Source organism: Cyprinus carpio, chromosome A22 (genome assembly GCF_018340385.1).
Source record: "Cyprinus carpio isolate SPL01 chromosome A22, ASM1834038v1, whole genome shotgun sequence".
Taxonomy (NCBI): domain Eukaryota; kingdom Metazoa; phylum Chordata; class Actinopteri; order Cypriniformes; family Cyprinidae; genus Cyprinus; species Cyprinus carpio.
The window spans coordinates 12,122,679-12,139,556 of NC_056593.1; the positions used below are offsets into that span (position 1 = coordinate 12,122,679).

General features: G+C 36.9%; 1 pseudogene; it reads right to left on the reverse strand.

Annotated features, from left to right (window-relative positions):
• Positions 1-2,911: 2,911 nt before the first annotated feature.
• Positions 2,912-16,878, reverse strand: part of LOC109059363 — an 83,054-nt pseudogene continuing 69,087 nt past the window's right edge.

The window sequence follows — 16,878 nt, forward strand, 5'->3', positions numbered from 1 at the left end:
GTATGTAGCTGAAAGCAACCTTCGCCTTCCCTCTGTCCCCACCAAACAGACTCTGCAAACCGCCCATACCCCCCCCCCAAAAAAATATTTGTTGAAAACTTGTCAGCCCTCCTCTTCAGGTCGCTGACTTCAGTTTGTAGTCGAAAAATGCAAAACGGCTCAATAATTTTATGGGCTTAATCGGGAAAGAACTGTAAATATTTGTCCATGTTTGTACACTATATATTAGCTGAATGTTTTATTTTAGAAGAGTCTTATGTAAAGTCAATGTAAGTATTTTATGTAGAATGGCTTGTCTACTATGTTTTATAAAAGAACATTCATATAGAGTAGAATGGCTCACAGAAAGCATGTCAATACACTTTTGCAAAATTCATATAGAATGGCTGGCATTCTAGTTTGCTTTTATAAAAGATGGTGTCATAGCTCCAAAAAATAAGCACTGAAAGCATGTCAGTGGTCAAATCTGTAATCAGCAGAGTTTAATGAGTAAATTGTTTAACTTTCCCCCCATATTTGCGTGACAGTAAAAAAAGGACATCGTGGATCCTCTTCATGTCATTCAGATGCTGGCTAACGCTCTAGCTATCGTGCCTTGGAAAATATTGCAGCAAGAAAAAAGTTATTATCCTGTGCACTGCCAAAGTGTTTAATTGTTGCTCAGTATTGTAAATACTGTGTTTTTGTATTGTGTATATATATTTTTAAACTTTGTTTGACCAAAATGTTGTGGATGACTGTTTTATAGGCGTATATTTGGGGTCTGTGCTAAAAGGGCACAAGTTCGCTGTGAGATTCTGTAAATACAAGTGCCGTCTGGAATTGATTTCTTTTAATCATATGGTCATATTAGACTATAGAAGCTAAAGGGGTTCTCTTTGGAGTGTTACAAGCTCTTGGTGCATAAAGAAGATCTGTAAAGTTGCAAAGACTAAAGTCTCAAATCCAAAGAGATATTCTTTATAAAAGTTAACACTTGTCCACGCCCCCCTGAAACGGCTCGTTCTAACCACACATATCTACGTTACGATGTGGGAAGATTTACATAATGCAGCCCCAGATGTTCACTCAAAGAAAGAAGGCGTACCTTTTATTCTCATTGTGTAGTATTGTTGTTGCCACCGCCGCCATGTCGTATAGACGCTGTGTGTTTCACTGTGAAAGCAAAACTACTTTGCTGCGGGCCGGACAAGGCTACACAATATGTTAAGAGGCGTAACATTTCCTTCACACGCTTGAGGCATTCGGCCAATCACAACGCGCTGGATAGCTGTCCAATCACAGCACACCTCGCTTTTCAGAGCGATGAGCTTTTGTGCAGGGTCTATGAAATGCATGAGACCTACAACACTTACACTTTACTTATTTCATCAATGCTTTTGGGAATTTAAAAAAAAAAAATTCAGTGGAACATTATATTATTAATGTGTCTGCATTTTCTTGGTGTGGTGGCCACATTCAGTTCTCACTGAAGGCTTGATTTTTATTCATTTTAAACCGTATTAACTGTAAACTGTAAGCCAGTGTTTCATTAATGAGTCTCGATATTAGCAAGATGTATTTTTTTTATGGTGTTAAACTATAAAATACATTATCAATGTAATGCGCTGTGAGAGGCCTTTAGTAAAATGCTTAAGAAGGTAAGTTGAACTGCTGATTTTTTAATATAATTTTTAGTTACAGGCATTTTTTTCCCTCTGTGGCCTTACCCTCACATTTTGGAAATGGGCTGCTCCATTCTCCATTTGCCTGCAGGTGATTTTGCTCTGTCCTTTGAAAATCAAACCTTGTCCATTACATGAAAGTTTTAATGTGTGTCCAGGTATGATTGAAACCTCAGACTCTATGATCATATTCTCTGGGAGGTTTACAACACACGCTGCCTCTAAAGAACAGAAAATCTGGTTCCTTTACATTAAAATTTAATTTAGGAAAAGGGCTGCTCCATTCTCCATTTGTAGAAAAGAAACACATTTTTATTTTTTTATATACTACTAATAAAATCGGATACTCTTACATTTTACTTCAGGTTTAGACCTAGATTTGGAAAACAAGCAGCAACCACTGTATTCAGACGAGCATTATAAATTATCAGTTGTTTTACACAAAAATGGCATTTTAATAAGATTTCTTGATGTATAAATCTGCTTTAGCTAATTTGTTTCATTGTGTTGCCCTTTGTTGAGACATCTATGATCATTCATTGAAGAAAGAGAAATATTTTACAATATTTCAAGCTGTAAAACATAACAGATGCAGTTTACAGAGTGAAACACCTAGCAAATACTTTGAATTTAAAGACTGATTCACTTTCCTTATTTAACACGAATCAATGCAAAGATTTCTTTACTGTTAAACATAAATTAGTACCGATGAAAAACTCATTACCTGTTTTCCAAAAGATGTAGTTATAAACACACTTCAGCAGTTGTGATATGAATTTGTGAAGCCTGTGTTGCTGAAAGTAACGGTCTCCTTCCCTCCGCCCCACCAAACAGGACTTGATACTAAAAACAGGACTTCTGCGCCTCGGTGACCCTGTTGCTTTGTCCTTATTTGTGTACTAATATTAGCTAAGGTTATACAATTTAATCTATTTATTCCATTGGTAACATGTGAACAACATTCTTCAGGGTTTAAAGAGTTTAAAAAGAATTGATTTACTTCGTTTACTTAAACCTGTCAACTTGAAGTTAAGTGCAAACTGTCTTGAATACATGTGATCATTTTACATGGTTAGTGTGAATACTCATCTGACCAGAGCTGTTTCATTCCAGTTTCACTCGAAACGTATAAATTGGTAACTGATTAACATTAATGTTTCACTGGGATGTTCATTGAGTTAAAATGGTTTTTGTTTGCTTGTTTGTTTGTTTGTTTTTTCTTGCAAGAAATCCAAAAAAGAAAAAAATGATTTGGGAATTTTTATTTTTTATTTTGATACACTCCACTTGTTTTTCCTTAGTAGTACAGCTGATGCTGCACTTATGCTTTATTCTCCCCGTCTCACACACTCAGGTAAAGTTATCACTCCATCATTACACTGTTGTCTTAGTTCTCTAACAGCTACTAAATCTTTGCCCCTCTGACACGCAAAGGTGATGTAATCATTATGGGGTGCGAACATCTTTTGCGGATTAACATAGGCCAACTCTATTCCTCTTCTATTCATTTCCTCCACCGTCACTGTACAGGGCTCTGAAATAAACCCAGCATATCACTATCAGTGTCACAATATACATTCATTAACTAATCATCACAACCTACAACTTCAACTACAAGATTACATCATGATGTGTTTATGGTGAAGAGTGTTCATACTTAAACACTTAATAGTCCCTCTCCATTCTCCTTGTTCACAGGTCAAGTATCTGGAGAAAGGTGGACGCAGATCCAGTGTGTATTTATTAAAGCAGCTGTATTCAACTCTCTCCCCTGTATTGTATTCATGTTTTTTCAATTCTATTGTATCTGCATCATTCACGTCTGGTGGTGGTCCACAACTGGTGGTGTGACCTAAAGCACAGAACATGTTATAAATGTAATACACATTACTAATTTGAGAATGAGGTAATTTGAATAAAATGTTTCAGAAAAATACAATATTTTGAAGAGATATTCAGAATATAATATGATATTGTAAGGGCGGTTTCCCTACAGTGGTTCAGGCTGTAGGATTGCCGAAGGACTAAAGAAACGTTATCAGCACGATGGTATAAAACTGTACATTTCTAGTCTGTTACCACCCACTGCCACTTATACCAACGACAGAAATATGCGCAGTTACAATAGCTAAATATGTGGGAGAGCGTTGCTATTAAGTGACTATATTGTATTGCAATAGGTAGCACTTCAAAGTTAATTTTGAATCAAGATTAGTTAGCACATAATTAATAATTGAAATGGTTTAATAACAATATTTTGTTATGGTTACACTTGAATTGGTTTACAAAATAGATGAAGGATAGTAAAACATATAGTTAATTGTACCTAACATGTATGTAAAATATACCTGAGAGAGAAAAGAGAGAGGGGAAGATGGAGAGAGGGAGAAAAAAAGAGGGAGAGAGGGCAGAGGGCAGAGCCCTGAGAAGAGAGCTCCAGCAAAGAAAAGCCAGCAGAGAGAAAGAGCAGAGCAACATTTACAGTCTTCTTTTATCCCTTCCTTGACCATGTGACTGAAACCCAAATGTGAGACATTCAAACTGACCAATCAGCAGACTACAGCTTCACCCACTGTGCAAAAGGTGTGACAATTAGCAGACCCCCGATGTATAAACATGTTGGCCTACGGGCCTTGATCGATATCAGCAATTCTGTGCCTTCAGGAATGCCAAATGGCCCTTTTGTTACTCAAGATAGTTTGGGACAGGAAAACAGAAGTCTTTGATAATTTTTGACCCTACAATATGATATAATCTCTCCCCTGTATTGTATTCATCTTTTTTCAATTCTATTGTATCGGCATCGTTCACGTTTGGTGGTGGCCCACATTTCCCTGAGACTGTCATCCCAAAAAAAAAATAAAAAAAAATGTGGCATTAGTAAATCTTTAATATTAGCCAGATTGTTTTTTTTTTTGTTAAATCACAGAACATGTTATTAATGAGTGGTGTTTATCCATGCATGCAAAATCCGCTGCAGAATTACACCAAGTGAAGAGAAGCTTGCGTGCCTATTTATGTGCCAATTTGCGCACATATTATAATATGAGCAAAAGTGATGCTTGTGTTGCATTGTCCTTCCAGAATTTCATTGTATGGCTCAATGCACTTGTTTCTCAGAATTACTTTGTTGTTGTACAAATTGGTATCATTTTATTGATTAGTTGTGTTCTCTTTTGATTTGTGACATTCTGCTAATAGAACAAGTGCAAAATGTAAAAATGTAGAATTTCGTTTGATTTGTGACTTTGTGATATTTGAAAAGGTTTATGATGTTTAAATGTAAGAAAATATATGTGAGACTGAGTGGATTCAGATTCATTCTTTTAAAATTTATCTTGCTAATATCTTTAGATAAATTCAGGTGTGTACATCATAAAGTAGCATCATCTCTATTTTTGATTTATTTTTATAATTTATTTGGATAAATTCACCAGTGCATTGTTGTATGCCTCTCCACTGGCCCTGGGAATCACAGGTGATTTGTACAGGCTACTCTGGGTCAAATCCAGGATGACATTTATATTCTATTCTTGAACAGATTTCGTATTTTTGTCTCCGACCTCTCACAATCTGTAATTTGCAGTATCCAATCAAAAAAATTTGATTGGATACTGCAAAAATTCTTGTTTCACGACATTCAATGGAATAAGAGCAACATGTTAATAAACTGTACCATACAACCAAATTAATACAATCTTAAAATTGATATTATGTTAGTATCAAAGATTTTAATACTTTACAGCAGAACATACCAGCACAGAGTGGTTTTGGTTTTAAGATGTTTACACAGTGTTTAGATAAACACATTTTATTTGAAGTGAACCAACAAAAATGTGTTTTCTGTTATTTAAAAAACATCTGAATTTCTTTTGCTGTTTATTTTCTTTCTTTTTCTGAATAGCATTAGACCTGTTTGTTACGTCTTGATTTCTTAATACTGAGGACATGACATCACCCTTTAAGAACAAGTAAGTCTGAAGGATAAAAAAATCTATTATTAATTTAACTAAATCTGGTGTATTATGGGAGGGACAGTATAGTGCAGTTGCACTAAAGTACTAAATTGATTTTAATTCTAGAGAGCATTTGATTGGACCAAAAAATTGTATAGCACAGAATGAGTCATCAGTATTTTTGCCGTTTTCCCAGAATTGTATTGTATTACCTGCATTGTTTTCATTTTTTTTCCCTTTTTTGTATTCTTTTTCTTCATGTTTGTTTTTTGTCTGCATTTTATTTTTTGATTTTTGTTGTTGGGGAAATTTTTTGTTAACAAATCTCAGTATTAGCTAGATGTCTGTTTGTGTTTTAAACTGAGTGATGAAAAACAAAGTCTTTAACTTATTTTTAGTTGTCTGAGTTAATATTATATTTTTCTATAATATAATATGGTAAATATATTTGGATTACGGTGTTTATTCATGCAAAACCCGCTGCCACATTACTAGTTCATAACTTTGTGGTTGTTATGTTGTTCTCGATGGTTGCTTCTCGGCCCAAATCAAGAGAGACTGAAGACCCGATGAGTTGTGAGGCAATTTGCGCATATATTTTAATGAGCAAAAGTGATGCTTGAGATAATAATATACTGACAACTTATTCCTTTTACCTTCTGTGTGTTTATCTTCACATTTTGGAAAAGGGCTGCTCCATTCTCCATTTGACTGACAGGTGATTTCTCTCTGTCCTTTTAAAATCAGTCCTTGTCCATTGCATGAAAACGTTAAATTATATCCAGGTGTGACTGGACACTCAAAATCAGGGAATCGATCCATTTTGATGTTTTTCTCTTTTGTGTTTAGAAGACATGTTACATCTAGAGAGAGATTAAATACTAGTCATTACAGTGTCGTCCATCTGGACTTATTTAATAATTCATCAGAAGATGTAATTTGTCTTAATATACTATAGGTCAAGGATTAAATACAGTTTTTAAAGGGGAAAATCATATAAGTTCACAAAATTAATTTTGCACAACAGTCATGATGTCTGGTTAATGCCCAGCTGTACCAGTATATCATATTTTTATTTTTTGCTGTATAGTGGAGACTGGGGTTAGTCAGCTGTTAATCAACTCACTATGAGATGAAGAAAGACAGCAAACAAAATCTATTAAAAAAAGTCATTGCCAGTTTGGAACCGGGTTTATGTATGAATGCTTGATGGATTCATGATAGATGTTTTAATGAATAACATAGATATTAACATTGTCCTTACCTTTTTATTTTCATATATATATATATATATACAGTATACACGCACACACACACACACACACACACACACACACACACACACACACACACACACACACACACACACACATATATACATATATATATATATATATATATATGCTACACATTTATTATACATGATAAACATTTAAACATTTTGTTATAATTTCAATTCTTAAATACTTAGGTATATTATATCAGTATTTCTTCATACCTCCACATTTTGGATATGGATAATCCCATTTTCCATTTGACAGACATTCAATTGTTCGTTGGCCGTGCATCTTCAGGTTCACATCTGTGCATCGAAAAACTAAAATATGTCCAGGTTTATAAGGTGGAGCAATACCTGGATTTCCAACTACAATGTCAACATTGATGAGCTGTTCACCCTCACAGGTAACTTCTGTAGATGAAATAATAATAATAATAATAATAATCAATCATTATTAAAAGAAAGCTTTTATAGTTTTACTGGAATAAAGCAGAGCAGTTTAATGTCTGCTAACTTTACTTCAAATTTAGACCTATACATTTAGGTTTTATGGTCAATGAACTTTCACGGAAAATAACAAAAAACAATATATAAATTCAGACAGGCATTATAAATAAATGTGATATATAAACATGATGTTATTATATATTGTTCAACAAATTGGATGTTTAAAACATCTGGTTTTGCTCCTCTGTGTATCATTGTGTTACCTTGAGCATTTGTTGAGACAGCCATGATCATTAATAGAAGAAAGAGAAATATCTACAGTATTTCATTTTTAAGCTGTAAAACATAACAAGTGTACAGTTTTACAAAATTAATAAACTGTATAATCAGTATTGAATGAATCACCTACCAAATATTTAGTCTTTAAAGGCTGATTCACTCTCCTTGATTATCACTAATCAATGCAAAGATTTCTGTAGTATTAAACATAAATTAGTACTGATGAAAACCTCAGATTACCTGTTTTCCAAAAGCTGTATTCATGAACAGTCTCGAGCGGTGATGATATGAATCTTTGAACTCTGTGTGATGTAGCTGAAAGCAACCGTTGCCTTCCCTCTGTCCCACCAAACAGGACTCTGCCCATACCCCCCCACAAAAAAATGATTTGTTGAAAACTTGTCAGCCTTCCTCTTCAGGTCGCTGACTTCAGTTTGTCGTCGAAAATGCAAAATGGCTCAATAATTTTATGCGCTTAATCGGGACAGAACTGCAAAAGTTTGCTTTTTTAAAAGATGGTGTCATAGCTCCAAAACACTAAGCACAGAAAGCATGTCAATACACTTTAATGCATATAAAAATTAAAGGGTCCATTATTTATATATTATTTGTAATCAGCAGAAAACCCAGAGCACATGGCACAATGTAAAAAGAAAGTTTAATAACACGTATTTCCCTTTCCCCCATATTTGTGTGATAGTAAAAAGCGTGATATATATATATATATATATATATATATATATATATATATATATATATATATATATATATATATATATATATATATATATATATATACGTACACATTATTATTTCCAACTTTCTATTATACAGTTTTTGCAACCTTTTTTTTGAAAAGTTTTCATTGTACTCATACGTTCACTTAGCTGGCATTAAATGGTTTAATGTTATTTTCAAAAATTTTCATTTTAAATATTACTTTTAGCATTTCTTTAGTTTTATAAAATAAAGAAACTGGATTGGGATTTTTTTATTTATTTTGATCTGCTCCATTTGTTAGTTGTATAGTTGATGCTTCATTATGGGGTGCGAACATCTTTTGCCGATCAGCATAGGCCAAGTCTATTCCTCTTCTACTAATTTCCTCCACCGTCACTGTACAGGGCTCTGAAATAAACCCAGCATATCACTATCAGTGTCACAATATACATTCATTAACTAATCATCACAACCTACAACTTCAACTACAAGATTACATCATGATGTGTTTATGGTGAAGAGTGTTCATACTTACTCGTGTTCCGAAGACGATCGAAGCTTTTATGGGTTTGGAACGACATGGGGGTAAGTGATTAATGACAAAATTTTAATTTTGGGATGGAGTAACCCTTTAAGAAAACATGGTTCTTTTAAGAACTGAAAGGTTCTTTGGAGAACCCAAAATGATTATTTTATGGCATTGTTGTGAAAACCCCCTTTTGGAACCTAATGAGTGTTTGCAATCGGGTCCCACCTCGCTATGGGCCCCTGTTACTCTGTTCCACTATTTCCCCCTGTCTGGCGCCCCTGTCTTCAGGAAGTTCACAGCGTTTGGCTGATGATGAATCAGAAGCAAAAGATACAATTCAAAGTTCTAAGAATTCAGTTTTTGAAGGCCAAGGAAATTATTGCATGATAACAAGTTAATCAGGTTACTTCAAATGCATATTTAAAAGTACTGCACAGCAGTCCCGAGATTTATAAATTGTCTATGTCATGTACACCCACGTGAACATTTTTCACCACACCAATTAATCCATTTATTACCGCTACACTTGTAGATATTTTTAATCTGAGAGGCATAGCCAAGTACACAACTGTAGTCGAGTTTGTCACTATAAGAGTAGTATTTTTTTTTTTTTTTGAGCTTTCAGCAACTTCTGCATGCTCTACTTCTGGGATCTCAGAGAAAACTAGACAATTACAGACAATGACATCTGCTGTAATTTTTGGATGTAATAATTTAGTAATTATTTTCAAAAAGGAATTGGTGTAGAAGCATCAAAAATGAAGCATATCCAAAGATATATATATACAGGTCCTTCTCAAAAAATTAGCATATTGTGAAAAAGTTCATTATTTTCCATAATGTAATGATAAAAAAATTAAACTTTCATATATTTTAGATTCATTGCACACCAACTGAAATATTTCAGGTCTTTTATTGTTTTAATACTGATGATTTTGGTATACAGCTCATGAAAACCCAAAATTCCTATCTCAAAAAAATTAGCATATTTCATCCGACCAATAAAAGAAAAGTGTTTTTAATACAAAAAAAGGTCAACCTTCAAATAATTATGTTCAGTTATGCACTCAATACTTGGTCGGGAATTCTTTTGCAGAAATGACTGCTTCAATGCGGCGTGGCATGGAGCAATCAGCCTGTGTCACTGCTGAGGTGTTATGGAGGCCCAGGATGCTTCGATAGCGGCCTTAAGCTCATCCAGAGTGTTGGGTCTTGCGTCTCTCAACTTTCTCTTCACAATATCCCACAGATTCTCTATGGGGGTTCAGGTCAGGAGAGTTTGGCACCCCGGGCCAATTGAGCACAGTAATACCATGGTCAGTAAACCATTTACCAGTGGTTTTGGCACTGTGAGCAGGTGCCAGGTCGTGCTGAAAAACGAAATCTTCATCTCCATAAAGCTTTTCAGCAGATGGAAGCATGAAGTGCTCCAAAATCTCCTGATAGCTAGCTGCATTGACCCTGGCCTTGATAAAACACAGTGGACCAACACCAGCAGCTGACATGGCACCCCCAGACCATCACTGACTGTGGGTACTTGACACTGGACTTCAGGCATTTTGGCATTTCCTTATCCCCAGTCTTCCTCCAGACTCTGGCACCTTGATTTCCGAATGACATGCAAAATTTGCTTTCATCCGAAAAAAGTACTTTGGACCACTGAGCAACAGTCCAGTGCTGCTTCTCTGTAGCCCAGGTCAGGCGCTTCTGCCGCTGTTTCTGGTTCAGAAGCACACGCCTGTGCACGGTGGCTCTGGATGTTTCTACTCCAGACTCAGTCCACTGCTTCCGCAGGTCCCCCAAGGTCTGGAATCGGTCCTTCTCCACAATCTTCCTCAGGGTCCGGTCACCTCTTCTCGTTGTGCATCGTTTTTGGCCACACTTTTTCCTTCCCACAGAATTCCCACTGAGATGCCTTGATACAGCACTCTGGGAACAGCCTATTCGTTCAGAAATTTCTTTCTGTGTCTTACCCTCTCGCTTGAGGGTGTCAATGATGGCCTTCTGGACGGCAGTCTTACCCATGATTGCTGTTTTGAGTAATGAACCAGGCTGGGAGTTTTTAAAAGCCTCAGGAATCTTTTGCAGGTGTTTAGAGTTAATTAGTTGATTCAGATGATTAGGTTAATAGCTCGTTTAGAGAACCTTTTTCATGATATGCTAATTTTTTGAGATAGGAATTTTGGATTTTTCATGAGCTGTATGCCAAAATCATCAGTATTAAAACAATAAAAGACCTGAAATATTTCAGTTGGTGTGCAATGAATCTAAAATATATGAAAGTTTAATTTTTATCATTACATTATGGAAAATAATGAACTTTTTCACAATATGCTAATTTTTTGAGAAGGACCTATATATATATATATATATATATAAATAAACATGACTTGATTTCATTTTCCCCAATCTGTTAGTTGGCTCACACTGGAAGATGAAGAAAGTCATCAAACAAAGTCTTTATCTGAGTTAATATTTGCCAGTTCTGGGCAGGACTTTTGTGTGCTGGACAATGTTTATTAGGATTACATAGGGGTATCTGTATGTGAAAAAAAGATGTTTGATTTGTCTAAATTCTGCTGCCGATGATGATCAAAGCAAATTATCAGCAGTTATTAATAATTTAAGTGAAAATTGAATTAAAAAAGAAAGAAAGAAAAAACATAAGAAAACATAAGGAAATACATGAATATTGAATATTCTTTTTATGCCATCATTTTTCTTTGTAAACTTTGTAAACAAAATTGCAGTTTGAATTAGTTTCAAAGTATGCATATATATATATATTATTGAATATTCTTTTTAATATATATATATATATATATATATATATACACACACACACACACACACAATAAGAGTTATTATAAACATCCTTAATCTCTCTGTCTCTTTCTCTTGATGTAATCCAAAACATTGATGAATGTGAGCTTAGGTCCATTGGAACTGCTGTCGTAACACATTATACATACTTGGCAAACTGAACCCCTGCAAAGCAAATGCTCTGTGCAAACATGAAATGCTCTTTGTATGGAAAGATCAAATACAAAAATACTGAAATTGATGTTTATGAAGGTAGACAAGGCAAAGCTGTGGACCAAATAAAATCATTTGTAGGGACCGTCTGCTATTTCACAATTGATTTATGTCTCATTGTTCAGCAAATCAGAAACTGATTATATGAAATTTTTTATAATTACATTTTTTTTATTTTTTTTTTTAAATAAATAAATATGTTCTATAGTCAGTGTTGGGAAGGTTACTTTAGAAATGTAATAGGTTACAGATTACAAGTTACTCTATTCAAAATGTAACAAGTAGTGCAGCTATTTCAATTACTTTATTAAAGTAATGTTACTGATTGCATTTGATTACTTTTTGATTACTTTTCTAATTTAATGATGTAAATCATTTTGAAACATTTAAAGCAGGCAGGGTTAACCTTACAGTAACACTCATTACTGTCAGATCTTCAAAATCATTCATCACTTGAATTAAGATTATAATAATTTAATTTTAAAGCACAATCGCCACAAAAGCAGACTTTAGCACCACTGTTTTTACTTTGAAATCATTCAGAGGTTTAAATACAGATTTAAAATCATAAGATATAGTTTAATAGCTATGATACAGTTTTTAATATCAAATCTTTGCATAGCTATGACAGGAAACACAGGCGTCTAACAGTTAATCTAAAAACAAAAAGCATATACATAAACCCAAATAGGAAAGAAAACAGTTATCGTATAAACGTGTCCTAAACTCCTGAAACATTGGTGTCTCAGATTTTAGAGCAGTCAATGCAATTTGGGAAAGAAATCAATTAAATTTGTATGTGGGTGTGTGAAAATATTTAGATGTAACTCCTTTTGTAATCTTTAACATTTTCATAAGTAACTGTAATTTAATTATTCATTTTTTCCCATCAGTAACAGATTACAGTTACATTTTTGTAATTAAATTACGTAACTTCATTACATGTAAATAAATAGTTCAGCCATGAAACTCTATTAGCGTCCTGATTGGTTCATTCAATTGTATCCTCTCCAACCAATCGGCTTCATGCATTCATTACTAGTTCCTCTATATAACCTTGTCTCCTACAAACTAGTGCACAGTCACTGCACACTATGAGAGCTCTCTATTTAGTGTTATTTCTGTTACTGGGGCTCTCCAGCTGTCACAAATACGCTGCCAGAAGGAACACTGAGCCGAGGATAATCTGAAGAGTCTTTATTAATCCAACACAGGGGTAAATCCAACATGGAAAACAGGAGTAAGACACACACATATGGAACTGGTTGACCCGACAAAAATGAACTGAAAGGACTGGGGCTTATAAAGACAGGATAACGAGGAACAGACAGGTGCGGGGAATCAATTAATAATCAAACTGAACAAGGACAGGAAACAGACCAAATAAGGCAAAACAGGAACTGGCAGCCGACTCCAGGGGGCTGACCAACGGCGGCGGAGCAGGAGCCCGAGGAGGAGACAGCGAGCCAGGGGGATACCGAGGATCTGGGGGGCCAGCGTGGAGCCGAGGGCTCTGGTGACCGAGGCGATCCACGGCAGAGCCAGAGCAACTGAGAACCCAGGTGGAGCTGGCGGGAGGAAGGAGCCCAACGGAGCTGTTGGGACGGAGCGACTAGGTGCAGCCAGTGGAGAGGAGTCCAGAGGCGATGGCAGGTCGACGGGTCGAGGCCCAGACCGAGGGGGAGTTCGGGCTCGGAGGCAGAGGTGAGGGAGACTCCGACCATGGCAACGCTGGAGGATGGCGGTCCCGCAGGGCTCGCACCACATAGATGGTGGGCTGAGGGCGAGCAGAGGGGCTGCCAGACGACAGCGGTGGAAGAGGTAGGAGTGGGTGGGAGGGGGGGCATTTTGGAGGAGAGGCCACTGGAGGGCACATTATAGGAGCTGGCACTGAAAGACACATTCTAGGAGCAGGCACTGGAGAATCATAAGCCCCCTCAGGGCTGGACGAGGAAACCAAGGACGAAGGAGGGCTGGACAGGACCAGCGGAGACAACGGAGAGAGGAGAGGGGGCATTTCAATTTCCAGTTCCGATTCCCAATCAATAAGATCCTCCTCCTCATTTTGGCCCTTTTGGTGTTCCATAGTCCGTGAGGGTAGACACGCAATTTACACTGTTTTGGTCAGGTCTTCTGTCACAAATACGCTGCCGGAAGGGCCACAGAGCCGAGGATAATCGGAAGACTCTTTATTAATCCAACACAGAGGTAACTCCAACACCAGGAGGAAGACACACATATGGAACTGGTAGACCCGGCAGAACTGAACTGAAAGGACTGGGGCTTTTAAAGACAGGATAACGAGGAACAGACTGGTGCGGGGAATTAATTAATAATCAAACTAAACAAGGACAGGAAACAGACCAAATAAGGCAAAACAGGAACTGACACACATGACAACAGGTCCAATCCCGACACTAGTATTATAAGGTTCATGTCTAACATCGACATGGAGGAAGTCTTGTCCCTCAATGACCCTGGTTCAGGTCCAGATGATGACACTTTTAACACTAGAAACGCTGACGAAGAACAACTTTCTAACCTCCCTGCCAAACGTAGAAGCGTCTGTCTGTCCCATCGCCAAGCCTTCATTTCAGACTGGCCAATTGCTAGGATCCTGGATACTTTATTTAATCGTAACATCACAGTTTCAACGGGATTATCTCATCAAGACATATTTTCCCTCTTCCTCGCCCTCTTCTGACTCTGATCAGAATCCGTCTTCTCAGTCTAACCCAGCCCCAGCTAAATCTAAAGCTAAGAGAAAGCACAGGACTCCCGTGGCAGAATCCGCTTCTTTGGCCAATAAGCCTTACAGCATCCCTCAAGATTCTGAAGACCCAGTGCTTGCAGCCCTCCTCGACATTAAAGTTTTGATTAATAAAATGGACACCAGAGTGTCACTGCTAGAAAAGTCCTCTTCTTCGGCCACTCCCTCTGCAGTGCACCCCACGGAACTCCCAGGTATTCCCCAAAATGACGTGTCCCCACGTCATACTCTGGCTTCAGCAATTCTCGCACCATCAAGCGGAACCTCCTTCATTCCTCTGGCAGCCGCCGATTCCTGTGAACTTAAGAAAACAGATTTTGGCAGGTAATGATATCAATTTTGTTAAAATCCTGCTTTTGGGATTTACAGAGACACTATTTGCGAGGCGTTTCCAAAAAGAACATCCGAGTTAGACACTTACCTCGCTATAATTTCAGATTTGGCTGTTAACTATGGTGGTTCTCTGTTTTACGAATGTCACAAATCCATTTCTGCAAAAGCTGCTATGTACATCCAGCACTTCAATCTTAAACTGGATTGGTCTATAGTCGATCTTGAACTGATCAGCAGACATTTTACTTGTCGCAAAACAATTCTGTGCTCTGTTTGTGGCTCCTTTTCTCATTTCGCAAACCTGTGCCCATGAACTGCCTATGAAACATCCCAAGGGAAAGTTGATCTGCCTCTCAAACCAGAACCCGGTTCCAAGTTCTTTGCACGCTTTCAAAGCAAAGCAAGAAATCCAGAAGGCTCTGGTATTCCTGTACGTATCAATTTAAATAAGTCTGTGTGTCCTTACCTCAAGTGTAAATTTTTGCATTGCTGTGCTATTTGTGGAGACAGTCACCCAAGAGCTGTTTGTCCTCGTAGGTCCAAAGAACCTCCAACCCAGTCTTCTAAAAGATGAATAAACATCCATCTACACCTATCAACGTCCATGAGCTATCCAAGCATTTATCTCTACACCCTAACCCATGCTTTGTTAACTTTCTTCTTATGGCACTCATACAAAGTTTTTTGGAAGGTTTAAGTTTCCTTCCCCCAGGTATTCTAGTATGCAAAAACCTGTTGTCCGCTATAAGAGAACCTGAAGCGTTGACTCCTTAATTCAAAAAGAACTAGACAAGGGCTATTTAATTGGTCCTTTCCAAACCTCCCTGTTTAATGCATACCGTGTCAATCCCATTGGAGTAGCCACTAGAAAATACTCCTTATAGACTTATAGACTTATCTTCTCCTCATAATGGAGATATTCCTAGCATTAATAGTTTAATCCCCGGAGACGTGTTTTCTTTAGCTTAAGCCTCAGTCGACCACGCTATTCAGTTTATTAAATCAGCAGGGAATGGCACATGGATGGGCAAAGCCGACATCACCTACACTTTTAAAATCATGCCGCTTCACCCCTCCCAGTGGCATCTTTTTGGCATCAGATGGAAGTCAAAATTTTATTTTCTGTCCGACTAACTTTTGGTTGCTGTAGTAGTCCAAAAATCTTTTATTCTTTCTCAGAAGCACTCTGCTGGATCCTGTTAAATAATTATAAACTTCTGTTCATCCTTCACTTACTAGATGATTTTCTAGTCGTCGACTTCCCTAGTTCTCCTTCCGATCGCTGTATCTCTACGTTGAAAGCTCTCTTCTCAAACCTCAATGTTCCTTTGTCAGAAGAAAAAACAATAGGTCCTTTAACCTCTATTAAATTTTTGGGCATCACACTTAATAGTCAAGCCATGCAAACTTCTCTTCTCGAAGTTAAGCTGAACCGCATTTAGCAAATTATGTCGTCTTTTCAAATAGCAGAAACCGTTTCTAAGAAAGATATTTTGTCTTAATTTTTTGTTTTTTTTGGTGTTTTTATCATTCCCCATGGTTGCGCATTCATTTCAAGATTATTGCAGCTGTCAAAGTCTGTCACTAGCCTACATGAATTTATTTATTTAGATGAAGGATGCCAGTCTGATCTACTCTTTTGGAACCTTCTACTTAACAACTGGAATGGAGTTTCTTTCTTTTATGATGAGTCGTTCGTAACCTCTGTTTCTCTCAGTCTCTTTACAAGCGCAGCTCCATCAATCGTTTTGGAGGGTCATTACAGTTTTTTTTCAATTTCTTACACACTAAAATTAAAACTATTCCACAATTAACAAAACCTTATACTCAAGTAGCAAAACACCGGCCTAGATTTGCACAACTGT